The sequence below is a fragment of the Condylura cristata genome, unplaced genomic scaffold (genome assembly GCF_000260355.1).
Source record: "Condylura cristata isolate star-nosed mole 26May11 unplaced genomic scaffold, ConCri1.0 scaffold00004, whole genome shotgun sequence".
Lineage (NCBI taxonomy): Eukaryota > Metazoa > Chordata > Mammalia > Eulipotyphla > Talpidae > Condylura > Condylura cristata.
The window spans coordinates 29,483,188-29,501,529 of NW_004567105.1; positions in this window are offsets into that span (position 1 = coordinate 29,483,188).

Consider the following 18,342-nt stretch of genomic DNA (forward strand, 5'->3'; position numbering starts at 1 on the left):
TATTAAGAAAATACCCACGTAAACATTTTCAGTGTTTATCTCCCAAACCAAATTGTCAAAGATTGCTAAGGTATTATAAAAATTTTCACTGCAGAAATATCTTTTTTTAGGTAGAGCTTTTCAAATTTCCCTTCAAATTTATCACTTAATAATTACTTTGCAGTTATTCTTATTTCATGAGTAACTTTGCTGCTTCTTTGTGTGAGCTTTCTCATCAGATATTTAATGCCTTGCTATGGTTTTACTCATTAATCTCTGCTTCTTCTTTGGAAAATAATCTGTGTTTAATGGTTAACTTATGTAATATGTAATAAGTTCTTTCTGAAACATTTCAAAGAATACAGCTTTGAAATATGTCAACATACAGTATTTATGCTGAGTCCTCCCTAAATCAGTGTGGTATGATAGCATAATCCATAATGAATTATATCTAAGATGAAGATAATCGAAAATTAATACTATTCTGTAAGGAGATAAAAATGAACCTAATATCTGTGGTTGCTGAACAAATGAATGGTTGTTAAAAGGAAGTTGTGCTATTTAGTTTTAATTCTTGTCCTTTAGTGTTTTGTAAAATATTATACAAAGGAAATGAACTATTGCTTAGCTTTAAATGTTATGTAGCAGCCTCTGACATCGTATAAAATAATATAAGATTACAGAAATCTCAGTGTTTAATTCCAAGACAACAATTCACTTAAATTTTCTAGGTCTTTCTAGCATGACTATGCATACCTAGCAGCAAGTTAGGTTTCATTAAAATACAAAATAACAAAAGAAGAATTCTTTTATGTCTTCTAAGCATATACTAAAATCATTTTAAAACCATGGAACAAATGAGAAGAAATATTTATCATCAAAATTTCTCACAACCGTTGTTTTATTACTTAGCATTTACTTAGAGATAGAAGGTTGGTGCTAAAGCCAGAAAAATGTGATTTCTATCTTCAATATTTTCTCAAGGGCAAACAAAACATCTCTGGGTAGAAGGTTCATGTTTATGAAATGAGGGTAATGATCTCTACCTTGCAAGCATCTTGTGTGGATTTAATGACACACGGTACATTAAGAGCCAAATATACAGAATGAGCTGAGTGACAGACACTGACCCTTCTAGACTTGGTCTCCATTGCACATTTATATTAGAAAAACAAAAGCCTACATACTTATTAGCATAGATCAGAAATATGGTTACCAATTTTTCTTGATATATATATTTTTGTAGTAACAAATGGGATAATGATGTGAACCCATACATCTGGGGAGGTGTGATCCTCTGCGCTTCTGAATCCCATACAATTGTAAACCAATATTACCTCAGACTAATAAGGCTAATAATAACAATAGTGATAGTAATAGTAATGGTAGTATTTACTCTTGAATTATTTCTAATTCTTTCTCTGTTGAACTATGCATGCATTCACAAATCCTGAGTTACCTTTTTTAAAGTACTGTGGATCCAATGTCCCTTGTGGCCTCCATTAGTGCTAATGTGGCCAAGTCACCAGTATGTCTCACATGACTTATTTGAAATAACCAAGAGTTTCCTAGGACTTCAGAAAAAAAAGAAGAAGAAGAAAAAGAAAAAGAAGCAATGCAAACAGGAGAAAGAGTAGGGAAGGGTTGAAACAATGGAAATTTATTTTATGTCATAAAGGCTGAAGCTCCAACTTCATTGTTTCACAAGGACCTCACTCTATCTGAATGCACTAGGGACGGATTTATATTCTCACCTATTTCTACTTTCTAGTGGCTGTTGTCAATCCTTTGACATTCTTTAATTATGGCAATGTTACTCCAATCTCTAGCTCTGTCTTCATATGGCCTTCTCACTAGCTTTGTCCAGATTTCTCTGGTTTTATAAGGACTCATTATATCAGTAAAGATTGCGCTAGCTGTATGACCTCATCCTACAGTTAACAAAGACTATATTACAAGCTATGTCCTATTGCAGGTGTGAGGGGGTGAGGCCTTCAACATGTCTATGTTGGGAACACAGTTCAGCTCTTAACATTTCCCACTAGGCCTCCCTGTTTTATCTTTGATTTATTCTATACTTCACCCCATTGCAACCAGAATATTTTCATTGTGGGATCATGACCCACCTTTACTTAACCCCCTAGTAGTGCCCCATTTCTCTTTAAGCTAAAAATTATATAAGTCCTATACTTGGATAAAAAGGTTCATCTTGGTCTCCCCACTGCTCCTTGTCCTACACACACCCCAGGGCCATTTTTTCAGAACTCCTATCCATAGGACTGACTCAACTCCAGCAACACCAGGGCCCCTTTAAGATATAGTGCTTTTGCCTGGAGGCTTTTGATTTTAGTTTTCTCTGCACAGAATTCTCTCTCTCCACAACTCCCTGAGACTTATGATTTGCTCCTTTTCTTCCTTGAGATTTATGCTCAAATGCCACTTCAGAAGAGAAACATTTCCTGATAATACCATAGAAATCAGAAAATCTCCTTTAAGGTACATTACTTAGCATCATGTCCTAGTTCTGTACTTCTTTGTAGGTAGCACATATCTAAAGGTATATATTGTTGAATAAATAGTTGCACACTCCACCAACCCCCTCTTGCCCAGTCTCTTCACACACACTAGAAGCTGAACTCCAAGAAGACAGGGATTCTGTTTTCTTTACTTCTCTATATCCATTGCCTATAGCAATGAACAACAAAATGTAGACAATCCAATAATAATGCAAGTTGTTCTTGAAAGTTTTGTCTAGTGGAGCTGATTGTTGTCTGTGGGCCCTGATCATTTTGCCATTTTTTTCATTTATTAAGAACACATTCCTGATAATCTTATGTGAATGTAATTCTCTGAATTTCTTTGAACAACACATCATATCTTACTAGTTGCTGCATTAATTATCTTTTAACGCATTCATATTAAGTTAAGGTTTTGAAAGTGATGGGTATAAAATTGAAGAATGTGTAGGTAATATTGGAGAAAATATTGTTATATGACTTAGCATGGGGACAAAGAAGGCAATAGAGATTTATATGTAGTAAACCCTATTATCACAATTTTGAAAAGGAAAACTCATAACTAATAAAAACATGGACAAATCAACAATTATTTACCTTATTAATAGTAAGGGAACAAATGAGATGATGAAATAGATTCTCAAAATCCAATTCTTATACTGCCATAAATCGAAAATGTTTGCATCTCTATGAGCAGGAAACATCAGCAATTACTTATCATTAGTCCTCCTGATGTTAATCTTTATCTCTATAAAGGTGCAAAAAACACAAACAAAAGTATAAAAACAATCAAAATGACATACCCCATAAACTAAGGTCATTCTAGATAACATTCAGCATTCCATCTAGTCTTATCCCGAAACCTCTCAGATTTTCCAAAAAAATACCAAGCAGTTTATATAAGGTACAAAACTCACATGTTCCTAAGTGATGAATATTTGGTTGGTTGGATGAAGGTGCAGTCCAGTTGGTAAAAGATGTTATTACAAGGCGAGTTAGGATGTTATATAACAAGCTAGATTCTCAAGCAGAGGAGTGACTTGATAATTTTGAAAAGAATCATTTTAGCAGAGGTGTGTAGGATGGAATTTTAGAGATGGAGGAGAGGCAGGGAAAAGACAGGAAATAAGAAAATAGACTTCGAAACATTGCATTGGACTTCAACCATGTCCTGCTCATGTGAAGGATATGGATAAGATTGGATAGAGAGCAGTGGACTTTGGGATGGAGTAATTGAGTTTCCTGGGAGAGTCAAGCTTCTTGGAATCTTATAGGAGACCTTATATTGCTAAAGCATGCATTGCTAACCTTTGGCAATTTCATTTCTATTAATTTTTAACAGCATGCTAAAATGTGATATTTCTTTTTAATCAAATTTTATATTCACTTTTTATTTGGACTTGGATATTTTTACCATTTCCTTTCCTAAAGTATTTCCAATATAAAATGTTTGCTTCCTTATTGAGAAGGGTATATTCAACAATAAAATACTCAAGTGTATCCATACTACCTCTGTGATAGTATCTGTGATATCCTTTCTAGGATAGGTGTTATTTAGATCTCAGATTTAGTGAATTTCATCAATATTCACTTAAAAACTAATTTAAATACACTATTGGATGCTAGAGAAATCCATTCTCTTTCTGCAAACATTTTTCCCAGTTTCATTGAGCTATAATTGACATATAACAGTGTGTAAGCATAAAGTACACAAGGGTGATTTGATAACCAAAATATTAAAGTGATTATAACAATATCATTAGTTATATAAGATCTTTTAAAATCAGTTTAATGTGTGTATTTCACTTTTATTGGATTTTACATCGCTTGTAAAAACATAAGAAAAAACATCTTGTCTCTTCATTATTCAAAAGCATTTTGGTCATTTAAATCTGTAGCAATACATGATAAAATTGGTCAAGTTATTTCCTAATTTTTGGAAAATCAAATACTAGGGAACACTGTCATCATAAAATCGTGGCTAAATAACTGAAGTTCAAGGAGCATGTTCCTTCTTTAATTTAAATATGCCTTCTTCGTTACTTGGATTTTGTGGAAATTAAATAGTGGTATTTTTTTTTAAAATTCTCTTTTGTAGCTTGACATATTATAAGCAAACACACATGCTCTAAAAATGTACAGCCAAAGTTAACCTTTTGAAAATTCACACTGTACTGAGAATATCATAAATGATGCAACAATGACAGACATATAGGTAATTTTTTATGACCTGAGCCAAGAATCATTCTTTAGTTCTTGATTCAAATGACTACTTTTCACTATGTTGAGCCATGAATTTCAAAATAAACCTTCTTCTGATAAGGAGATTTACAGAGAACAAAAAAGCCTGAGTCAACTATTTATCTAGGACCAAATTCTGTGAACTAAGCTTAGTTCAAGTGAGAGGTTTTACAACCAGTTCATTTATTTTAATATGGTACAAGCATTTTGGAGTTAGACTGTAGCTTATGTTCATAGTGCATTGACAGAGAGGGAGGGAGGCCTGGAGGTAACATTTCATACATTCTTAGAGATAAGAATTGAGCACCTGCTAAAAGCAAATCTCCATGCCAGAGGCTCAGGAGATGCACAGGCTGAGTCTGCAAGGATCTTATTCCTATTATAGAAGGAATAAAACAAGGGAACAAATCACTATGTTTTAACAAATTATAATATGAGACAGAATATTATATACCACAGGAAAGGTATAAAAGCAAACATGAAGAGAAATTCTGAAGATAGAGAAAGTATGGCAAATTACGGGAATGGCAAAAGATTTCATGACATTTGAACAGAATAGTGTTTTCAAACTTCTGCATGCATAAAAGATGCCTGGGAGATTGTTAAAATTTAGATTTCTGGACTATCCCTACAGATTCTGAGTTTTGCAGTGGGTTTGCATTTCTAACCAGCACCCCAAGTGATTGAGATAAAAAAAAATACCCAAGTTCTGAGTTTAAGAACACATCACTAAGTACTTAACAAAAAATAACATTGAGAAGGCTGTGGTGAAAGAATAAAGAAAAAATAGAACAAATAAGGTGATAGAAAGAGTTGAGGGATGCTGGAACTTTCTTTGACAACTCCAATAACCCTTCAAAATAACAATGGTTTCTGCTGAGCAACTTTAGAAAATGTACAGACTTGTAGAGCAGCAAGAGAATAGATTTGTTATCATTACCCAAAAAATGATTCCAAAACTTCCCAAAAGTTGATGAAGAGTCTATAAAGGACCAATAAGTGAACTGGGTATTCCTAGGTAAGTTAATTTTAAATAAACTTGCTGTTTTCTTTAGCACTCCTGAAGGATAGACTTCCAGAGAAGCTCAGAGGGCCAGCAAAGCAATGAACTCTTCTTAAAATATGTGGAGGATATTGGTTTTCTGTGGGCCTGTTTGAGTAACTGTCCTAATTTTCAGGTCCGAGGTTGGTTCAACTTTTCCCTGTAATCAGGAAGCAGTACTCAGAAGTCCCTGTCAAGGAATGTCCTCATGGAGATGGGTGGGTAAGTCAATTTTCTTTCTCCTATATACAGATGCAAATGATTATGTATTTCTTATGCCTATTATCTTTCAACATAAGTTCAGGGTCTCCTATTTCATTTTACTCTCACCAACATCCGTATTTTACATGCTGTCTGCCATCACAACATTCTACTGGAGAAAAGAACTCAGCGTTCCTTGTCTAGGGGTGTTGACATATGATTAAAACAGCAAAGTAGGGGCTAGATCTCCAGAAAAAAAATATTGTATGACTGGTAAGCAAGACATATTAGCTTTCAGCAGATGGAAATTTTCTAAATACCCATCATCACAAAAAAATACTTACAAAAGGATCAAGAATACTCTGAATAAAATAAAGTATACCACAAGAAGTAATTACTATGTCAGAGGCAAACTGAAAGATCTTAAATGTCAGGGTAAAAGAGTTTTTTTCAATAGACCAAAGGGATTTATATAATCTGAGTTGGGCTATAGGATGTTTGAACTGCATGCAAAACATGAAGAAATTGGCTGCTGAAAGCAACACAAGTATAGAGAAGTCTAGATTAGCAGAATTATGATTATTCTTACATAGTTATCCCCCAATTTATTAACATCTACCCCAATTTGTTTATTAAAAATCAATCTTGAAACATCGAAAGCAGAATCCAGGGACCTTATTAATGGGCACTCTAGAGAGGAAAAATGAAATCTTAAACAGTTTAATTATATATACAAGTGAAAAAAAAATCATGAAAAGGGAACCATGAAGGAATATGCATATATCTATTTTCTTTCTTGCAGTATAATTCCATCTCTCACATTTTAAGAAAAACATTTGTTCTATGTCTTACATTCTTCCCATAATAATCACAGTAGAAAAAAAAAATCCTCAAAATAGAAATAGTGTGTTTTCATCAGATCAAACAGAATTAAGTCAGTCAGAGCCTGTCTCTAGGGGTGGGTAAAAAGCATGAATAGGAGTAGTCCTCAGAGCCTTATTTAAATTTCCCCTTTGTCATCAAATATTTCTCTCACCCCACCCTACCCCCTCACCGCAACTTCTTACCCTGTCTCTCATCAAAACCACAGACTCATCAGACTCCTACTCCTAATCATTTGCTTCGTAAAGCCTTCCCAAAGCATCAGGCCATGCGCTGCTCTCCTTTTTCTAAATCATGGTCACAGGATGTGTGTAGCCATCCTTTGTTTTTTGATGTTTGCATTACTCGGCTTTTACAAAAACGTCTACTGCTACCTGTTTTCTTTAATCAAATGACAGCACATGGGAGAACTGGTAGTGGAAGTCCATGGGGATTACAAGCAATATGAAAAAATGTACAAAATAAAGAATGATGTAAATATATATATATGTATATGTATGTATTTGATGACAAAGGGGATATGTTAAATATATATATATATATACACATATATATACAAAAAAAAAAGACCTTTGGACACTGGTTTTGAAGCAGCTATTAGTGGGCAGGGCTCACTCCTGGGCTGCCAGAATGGCACAGCCAACTCCTCCCAAGACACTGTGTATTCATCTTATTATTCCTGCTTTATTATAGGGTAGTATTAGTTTAGATTTTATGCATTCTTTTGTATGTGTTCGTTGGTGATGAGTAGGTTATGTCTTTGCATCTGGGGACACAAAAATATTTTACCATATAAACTAATTAACTTTCTTCTGCCCTTGTACTATCACTACATACAAGTTTCCATACAAGTGCTCTACTTTCAGCTAGCAGGGGAAGCAAGGATAAGTTATCCTATATTCTCTTATGTTCTGTTTTAAACTTCATTGCCATTTGTTCAATCACAAAAATTTCTTCCAATCTAAGACCTAAGCCTTGTATTATTTTAATATCAGGTCATTTACTATAGGTTTAAGTATACAGTAGGTCAACAAAAATTCACCACTTATTAACTTCATAGAGATTATAGCTTAGACCTTTACTACATAGTAAATTACAATGCACCTCCATTTCATATTAAAATATTAAACACAAATCATCCAGTCCAAGCCAAGAGCTTGCAAGAAATTTCAGAGCGGCAAATGGTTCCATTCCCTAGGATAGATTTACATTTTGTGGTAATAAGTGACATAATGTGGATATTTTTCTATGAAGATAATTTGAAAATGCAGAATGAAAAGTCAAGTATATGTGAACTTCACAGACTGCTAGGTGGAAAGTGTGCCTTATTATCACAGAATCTCTATTAACAGTGGACAAAAATCTCTTTCAAGAAACAATATAGACACTTAAAAAATTATATTTCTTGGTTAGTTCAGTTCTTCAACTAAAATTTCTTTCTCCCTTGTGCATTTTGCAACCTTTTGGCAGCTTTATTGTTGAAAAGTCAGAGTACATTCATAATTGCACCACAGTAATGTGCATTTATCATTGGCAAAGGTTCTGTACTATAAATGAATTACTGTAATAGATGGGTCATGAATAGCATCTTATTATCTTCCTCTTCTATACTATCCACCAAGCAGATCAAAGTCGATAACAGGTATTACACTAAAGTGATATATTTTTTTAACAAATTGAAAGAATGGAGTAAATTTTAAAGCTTTAACTTCACAATACTTTAAAATGGTCAACACTTTTTATTCTGCCTCTAGCCCCCCTTCCCCGCCTCCGCAACAAACCCTCAGCTCTGCATAGATCTGTGCTGTTCTTGCTTTTACTAAAAAGCCATTGGTTTCTATGCTGGCACTTATGTTGTTCTTAATCAAGAAAATGTGTTTGAGAAATTATTATATTTGAAGCTGCTGTCAAGAATGGAAAAAGATATCATCTCTACCTCTGAAGAATTTATAATCTAGTTGGGAAATAAAACATTGATAATAAATATCAAAGATGTGTAGAATGGGTGGCAGAGTTAGTATGAATTATATATACTAAAAAGAAAATCTGTTCAGAGAAGAGAGGATTCAAATTGACCAAAAAAGAGTAGCTCTGATTAAATCAGTATCTAAAGTAGATCATAAAATGTCCAGTTGGTTCTATTCAGGCATTTTTGAAAACATTGAGATAGAAAAAAAATTCATATAACTCCTTTTCAAAAAGCCTTAGTAATAACAACAACAAAATCCTAATTTCATTACATTAGACCATTTCTTGGCTGTATGGTATATTGATAGCTGCCATTTCAATGCTTCCGAGTTTGGATAAAGTGGAGTTATTAGGAGCATAGAAATGCAGGGTTTTGTTACCTTGTTATCATTATAGTTCCTATAATGGACATCTAAAGTTCACAGTGTATAGTCTGCAAACATAAGCATCCTTTACCCCCAAAGTCCCATAGAAACATAGCCTCACTGAGTCTATTTATTTTACTGGCAAGTATCAGGTTTGCTGGCAATCTCAACTCCTTATCCAAACAAGAGCAGAGATGACACACTACTCATGAATAGAAAGGACTTGCTATAATGGATGGTAGGAACAAGAATCCCAAAATTCTCACATGACAAAACTTAATGAGAACAAATGTTGATGTCTTGTCTTGGGTCCAAAAAAACAAAGTATTTAATTGAGACCTGGCTTAACAATATTTAGACTTTGAATAATTAAAAGCTATGTGGGTCAGGCTGATTTTTATAAAGAAATTGCAAATTTGGGCAAGACTAGAAGTATAGAGTCCCTAGGGCATAACAAGTGATCTTATTTTGATAATTAACATTGGTCAATTTATACCAGGGCTAAATTACAAAATCAAACCTCTCAAGTAATGATAAATGTTATAGTAATTAAGGTGAACATTTATAGTCAAGGAAAATATAACATTTACATACAAAATTAGAAAAAACATTTGCCTCCACTCAAGTTGTTCAAATAACTGTGAATAACTAGAAACTTAATATTTATTTTAAAATGAATCTCCATCAATGCAGATATTCATATATATCATGTAGCTTTCAGATATCCATGTATTACCTCTAACTTTAGAATTCCTAGTTGTTTTACTAATCAGCAAGGATAACTTGACCTTTTCCAGCTTCACTTATGTAAAGTTAGGTTTTAGTATTAAGTTACGATGAGAACACCCAGATTTTTATGTACTCAGATCTCTTCTGAATATTATTTGATAGTTCTAGAAACTCATGTTACTTTCTATCAAACCAAAGAACTAATAATTTGTATCACTCCTTGATATCACCAAATATTTTTATATATGCAACAAGATGGGCATTGTCAAAACTAGCGAGTGGATGAACTGAGTCTCCAGATTGCAAAATAATTTTCATGTGTATTGTGTACAGCAATTTTATTTTTTCCCATGTGGAAATATGCTTAAAGACTGTCATCTGCTTTCAATTCTCCTCAACGCTTGCCTCCATCCAACACAAACACATACATACTTAAAATATCTAAACACTAGACAGATTGTACTCTTCATAAGCAATTTGAACTGGATTAAAATTAATATTTATTTTGGAACTTGTGCTTATTATGTGAAACATTCATTTATTTCAATTACTGCATTCAACTATTCACTGAAAAATACTGTCAGGATCTAACCAGAATAACTGTTATTTGTATAATGTATTTGTGATCCACTCAAACTGTTTGTAGTCCTTTAGACACCGTTGGATCTGCATTGAATATTCACTGTCTGCTTAAGTCCACCCCCCTCTAAAATGTAGCCAACTATATTCATGCTAAATTTCAGTGTATGTCTACATAGTAATGTTGGATTGAAGCCATTCCTATTAATATTTAGCTTTAGGACTTCTACATAGATCTTTCTCATTAAGCAGATCCCTCTTCTGCTTTACCCAGCAGGCAGTTGTTGGAGTTCTTGGACAGACCTAAATTTGTCATAAATGTCTCCGTGAAGGTAGTCATTGTACAAATTCTGATGACTTAATAAAAAGTTACTAGCTTGCAAGGTCTTACTCTATAGCAAATGTCCTTTCTGCATGAAAATGGGCTCAATATTAAATTATATAGAGACAACTACATTTAGGGTAAAAGGTGGAGTATAAAAAAATAACACAAGTAGGATAAAAGGGATTAGGGCTGGTTTTTTTTCTTATTTTCAGCTGTGGTTCAAGAGTTTTCCAATTAAATGATTCACCCTCTACCAGTTTGCTAAAATGTTCCAGAGGTGACAATATTTCTATGTACTTTCTAGTGGAAAAAATGAATTTGCTTGTATTCTAAACCTCTAATTAGTTAGAGATTTTAGGAAGGGAAAGCAGATTTTAACAACCCAAGGGAGATCAAGAACTAAAAGATTGAGGAATGAGCACAAAGACTCAGGAGCACAACCAAGCAGTTTCAATGCACCCAGATGCCCTTCGGGCCTTGTTTGACAAACCCAGGAACACATGTCACTTTCTATTATGCACGCCGATATAGAACAGCTCCAAAGTTTCACTATTCTTTATGCAATGTCAAGTGAAAATATGGTACTTGGAGCTTAGAGAGTTCACTTTCAGCTACAAGTCACGAGAAAGAGAGGGAAGAGCAGAGCAAAAGATATTGGGAAACAGCTACAAAGTAGTATTCCAGAGAAAACAGATTATAATAAGTTATGGTGTGACAATTTTAACCAGGGTGTCAGGTCCAATATCTCAGGCATTTGCCAAAAGGAGCAAAAAGGAAAAAAAAAGGTTCTGTTTAGCAGATGGGGTGGTATAGCTCTTTGATCTCCCACTCCCACGATGGAACCTCCCTTATTTCAAAAGAAAATAAAAGTTGGGGGCCTGGTGACGCAGTGGGTTGGAGCTCAGCACTGCAAGCTGGCAACTGCTGCTTCAGTGCGAGTTCCATCCCCCGAGCTGACCCACATGATGCAGCAGACTTCTGTCTTGCCTGCTGTTCCCCTCAACATTGTGCTTCGTTGAGCTGCCTATTCTGCAACCTACTCTGTCTCTGGTGAATCCTCTCACCGCCCCTGCACCTTTGGCCTGTATGCATAAATAAATACAAACTTAAAAAAAAAAAAGTTGGTAAGTTGTTATTCCAGTAATAGATGTGGATGCAGTAATACTCATTAAGACTAGAGAAGAGAGTGTTAACACAGAACAGTGACAAGAGAATGGCAAAGTCAGAACCCAGGGAAATGAGGCATGTGTGTGTGAAGGGTTGGGGCTGCTGGGCTCTGCACTGAGAGTGAGGGGGATCAACCCCCTGACCCACGTTTCACTATGAAGCTAGTTGAGAACATATTTTTATTTCTGCCCTTGGTGAAGAAAGTCAGACAGTAGGAAGAACTTCTGAGACTTCTTTAAATGGTGACCTTTCATAGATGCTATAGCTATTGCTTAAGCTATTTAATTCTGGAGTGGATATCTCCTGACCAGGGGTCCTCAAACCTGCTGCATCAGAGTTAACCTCGGGCATTAAAACACACTGATGTGACATCCAGGCCAGAGAGTCTTCTTTCATTGGATGGCAGTGGGCACCGGACATCTACATGTTTTGATTTTTTTCCAGGATAAATTTAATGGAAAGTCAGGTTAGAGAGTCACTGAGCCCAGTTAAGCTTTCTTAAAGTGGTGCCTAGTTGAACTGCCTCCACCAGGCTAACCCCCACTAAGGCAGAATGGCTAATGTTGGGGACCAGGTAGAACATGCATACAAGAACTGGGGTATAGGCCAGAGATGCAGGGACGGAGAGAGGATTCACCAGAGACAGAGTGGGGAGCAGAATACGTACATCGATGAGGGGAGCAGCAGGTCGGTCAGGAGAGGTCTGCCATGCCATGTGGAGCACCTCCAGGGCAGGAGGGAATAGAACTCATGCAGAAGTGACTTTAGGTTCTTAGTGTTGTGCTTTAACCTGTTGTGTCACCAGGGAGGGCCCCAGAAAGTGCCTTCTAATGGGCTTCTTCATGATTCTTAGAATCCCTGCTATCATATCTATATACTTTAAATGTCACTCAAGTAAAAATGGTACCTATGACCTACTTCCCAAATTCATGGTACAAAATAGTTATTTTCTGACTTATATGGTTGTTTTGCAGCACAATTATCATTTAGTGAAATATACAGGCTTTCTATATATGCATTATATATATGTCAGCTATATATGCATATATCTGGCAATATATACATGCACATGTAGATGCTGACTATCAGATAGGAGCACTCTGTTCTTGTTTCAAGAGCTTTCCATTTCCTATTCTCATGCCCATGGTAGCGGAGAAAACCTTACCACACTACTAAGTACCATGGGTAAGGGTCACGTGGAGGGCCATGCAGAGACAAGTTCTAATGTTCTCTGAACAGTCCTTAGAAAGAGAAAAATCCAGAGACATTGAAAAATATATTTCGAATATTACTCATGAGCCCTGATTTTATATATTTTATTTATAGTCCTGTTGTTATTGAAAACTGTACTTGAAATTCAGGAAGTCTGACAGACTGTCGAATACAGAAAACCTATTAAAAAGCAATCTGAAATGCATTTCAGGTGAAATCACTTTTACCAAAGTGCAGATCATTTCATTTATTCTAAAGGCATATAATTATAAAGAAAACTGATTTTTTTCTCTTTACAATATAGCACAATTACATACTTTATTCTAGCTTCAGCATGTGCATGGTTTGAAAAAGTCTGTCAGAAATGAAAGTGATTTTTTCCCTTTTTTTCACGGAGTTCTACAGTGTATATACTAAGAATTTTAAAAATGTTTTCTCAAGAGAAAACAGAAGCATAATAAAAAAAAAGTGCAGTAGGTTTTATTTATCTTGGCCCTGTCTATACGCTTCAAAATAATTAAGACAGTGATGAATTACACATTACTGTACAAAATTTTATTATCAGAGACAAAATTCAAATTTGCTCTGCTTAAAATACAGAAGATAGTTTTTCTCATTTAGAAAAATCCATTTTGTTGGTGCTTATAGTGGAATAAAAATTTCATGTTGAATACATACTGATTCAATTTTTACTGAATAATTTTGAAGGTATACCATAGAAAACATTTATCTACCAAACGAACACAAAATTATCTGGTAAATGCTTTAGTAGTTTGTATTTACTAAAAGGTCAGGTTATTTATTCTTAAATCATAAAATAATAGAAAGGAAAAATTGCTTCCATTTGATATACTTTAAATATCTGTTAATTTGGAGAATGGTATTAGGAAAATAAACTTTCTTGCAGAATAAATACAACTTCATTAGACATAGTCTACATAATATTTTTAAAATTTGTCTGAGTAATACAGTGGTATTCAGAAAGCCAATTATGAAAGCTCAGAGGCAGAATTTCTCTTCTTGCTTCAAGTAACTGAACAGTGTATAAACTTAATAGCACTAATACATTTTAATTTTATGTTCTCAGTCTGTTTTCAAAGGCTATCAAAACATAGGGGAATAAAAGATAGCAAAGACAGCAATGTACAAGTAGCACTTAAAAGGTAATCTGATTACTATTACATGATATTTTAAGAGAGTACATTTCAGGAGAAAGTCACTGGAAAAATGATTTGCATTTAAAAATATGACAGATGATAAACCTATTTTAGGTGAAACTGAGTAACAAAGAATTAGTAATGAATGTTCTCACCCAGTAGGTCATATCTTATGTGAAGGTGGGAACAGATTAACATATAAGAGCAAGCATAATATTGTGAACCTCTGAGGGTTAAAAGGATAGTTGCTGAAAGCTAAATTTGAAAATAAATGCACTGCACATTTAAGGCAGATGTTCTTAATTCCACACTAACATTTGCTTCAGAACGTTCCACCCTAACATTTACATCCATGATACAATAAAAATGTGTGTGAATAGAAGCAAGTTGACCTGTGCGTACACTGTGTGTCTACACACAACAAGCCATTTTAAGTAAATTTTAAGTAAACCTAGCAGCTGCAGACCATCTCTAGTTGTAAGCAAAAATAGTGAAATACTTCTCTGACCTCATCACTAAGCAAAAGAAAGTTCTGACTGGACTAACAGATCCCTTCCACAAGTAGCACAGAGGTTTAACCTTTATGTCTTGGTCCACTGATGAAAAGCAAATTTGCAGTCCATCGTCTTTTTTCACTTATTTTACATGGCTCATTGGCTAGAGTATCTGTTAATTACCTGTTAAAGCTTAAAACCCACTATACAACACACTAATGGAAAACATCTTGGTGAAAAATTTTATAGACTATCCAAAGTAACCCTGTTAACAAGGGAGTGACAAATCAGAATGCACTTTTCTCAAATGAGATAATGGTAATAGTAAGTGAGATGTACGATATTCCTATCTGCAGTAGAGACTAGTCTGTATGGATAATCATATTTCTGTGCATGCTGAAACAGAGTAATGACAAATTTGAGTCATAAGACATTGGGCTTGCAGGGGTTGTGATCCCAGTTAATACAAGTCATGCAAACTGCTCAGCACTCATATTCTCAAGTTTTATCACTGATTGATGATACTTCACTGGGTTATTAAATAAGATATCTATAGTGCCTGGCATTTAGCAGACTCTCATTATTTGCTCCTTTATTCTAAGTCATTTAACACTAATGCTGAACAAAAAAACTTAATTCAGACCAAAATGAAGGGTTGCTTTTTTTTCCTTTTAACTTAGTGCATTGGTACTAGGAGTTTCAGAAAGAAAAAGAGTCAATGCACTATCTTTAAAATATTAAGCATTCAAAAAAATGCTTTTAAAATCAAAACCTGGATAAATCATACTGCCTATCAGTAGGGTTATTTATGAAAAACTTATTTAAAAAATAAGATGCATGTAGTTAAGACATATGAGTATAATTAACATTAGAACATATTAATATACTTTTACCAGTAGCTTGTTTTCAATATTTAAGATACTTTTAGTTTCTCTTCTAAAGTTTGAAATGTGTTCAAATAATAAATCCATAAAGTTAAAAATAAAAACGTATTAGAATATGCATTTGACAGACTTTTCCTGAAGATAAAGCACATTTAAAAAAGTACTTAATAAAACCACTCCCTTATTAATTCAAAGCAATTGAACTGAAGATTTCTCTTATATACTTGAAATTTAGAGTTCCAGGAATATTATACAAGAATATGTTTGTACTCAAAATATTACATGTAGAAATTTGAACAAAGCATTATTACCTAAAGTATTATTGAATCTGCTTTAAAGAATATATGAAAGTTAACACATTGTAAGTATACAAGTATATGCTAAAGCCATTTTTGAAAACTTGAATTACTTTTACATACATAGCTTAAAATAACACACTAATATTATTAAATTGCTCAAACACCTTTTTAAAAGATAAATTTGATACTATTTTATTTTCTAATTACAAGTTAAAACTATGTGGTTTTGTTACACTTTATAAATGCTGCATATTTCTGTAAAACAGTGTTGTGAAACCAAATAATGACAATTTCATGAAATGCCATAAAAGCTTAGAGAAGTAGAGTACAAAAATAATTGCATAATATTAGTTATACATAACATTATTGAAACCCTTTTCCATAGAATGTAATTATTTTTCATGCTGCCCTTATCATTCTAGTTGGCTCATTATTTCTTTGTTCATTCCATTTATTGTTATATAAATTGTTCAGGAGTTATCTCTTCCACAAGTGCTTAGTGAAGTAAAAGTGACTCAACAAATACATCTTAAAAAAGAATTCCTTAAAATTTTATCATCCATAAATTTTAACTATATTTAAGTTCTTAATCAATCCCTTTCTTGCTTGTAATCCAGTGCTACAATTGTGCAAAAACAAAAAATCTTTTCTCACAACTTATTTACATTTATAAACATTTTACTGAATATTATTTCTACTGATAAGATGGACATCATTTTATCTGTAGGCTGGCCAACTTTATTATAGATAATCAGAGAAATTTCTGTTGAAAACAAAGCAAATTATAATATTTTAAGGTCACACTTACTGTTTATCAAAATATAAAAAAGGAAACAACAGTTGACAAATCATATTCTTTGCACCAATATTTGGGTATTGATACTAACCAAAATAAACATCAATTTCCATCTAGTTGTTTGATATCACTGCAAATTAGAAACACAGATTTAAATTTAATAAAATTATAGATAACTTAATCATATATTTTTATGCTGCTTCTAGTATTTGGAAAATCTCCAAGTAATCCAATGGGTAGAGATATTTTAAATGTATCTTTTTATTTTAGTTGTAGGAAGACTGTCCTGAAAGTCTCCCCACCACCAAAATATTACAGTATAATTTTTTAATGATTCACATTGCTACTGAGACTCGGATTTCTCATCAGACTATAATGACTATTAAAATATATGTTTTTATGAGTCAAAACAATGTGCAAAAGATTTTTGAAAATAAAATACAATCTGTAAATATATGGTATATTAATAACCTTGTACTATATTGCAGTTATACTATTTGTGTATTTTGCTACCACAAAATCTTATTCCTATGATATAAGTATCCTAGAAATAATATAAATCAAAGTGAGTTTCAGCTACAGCTAAAACTCATACTATTGAAACTCAAGAATACATTTGGTACTATGAATATTAGCCTTAGAGGTTGAATTTGTATATCTGAAAAACTTCAAAGGTCACACAAAAAAATTAAGATAAAGGGTGTAAAAATGGGGAAAACTTTTTATGTACAAATTACCTAGAGATAATTAATACTCAGGGTGGTAAATAGTCTAGTCTTCGAAACCCTTTTGCTGAGTATATATATTCAAGCTTAGTTTTTGGAACTTACTGACAATCTGCCATTTCACGCACATATTTGCTTTGTAAAACAGAGAAGGAAAAGAAAAAAGATAAGAATTCTATGTAAAAAATAGAAATTTATAACTACATTTTACAGAATATTCCAAGATATAGCATTAGTCATTTTATTACCTTGAAAATATTACTTATTTACACAACTAAAAAACATTAAAGCCTGATATAATATCCAACATTGAAAAGGATGAATTATTGAAAAATATGTAAAACGAAAATCCCATCTCAATGCCATTAGTAGTACTAGACTTCTGAACAGTTATCATTTGAGGTATTGAACATTGCACATAATTATACACTTAGGATTTGCCATTGTAGCTAAACCAGTTGTTCAAGGCCACTAAAATGCTGAAAGCATATTAACAATGGGGAGGAAAAAAACTATAAAGCCCTTCTGACTCAAATCAGGAAATGATCGTACCATTCAAGAGATTGTCACATCTACTAGGAATTTTCAGTAATTCATGACACAAAACAAACAAAGACATTCACCTCTAGCTTTTCTCTTACATGAATCCAAATACCATATATGTTTGGGTCCTGCATGGCAATGAAGTATTTGTTATTTTTATGTTTCAGAACTCACACCCTTCTAGGGTTTCCTATATGCTTTATAATTGACTGTCATCGTGGGCTAGGTGGGATGGTGT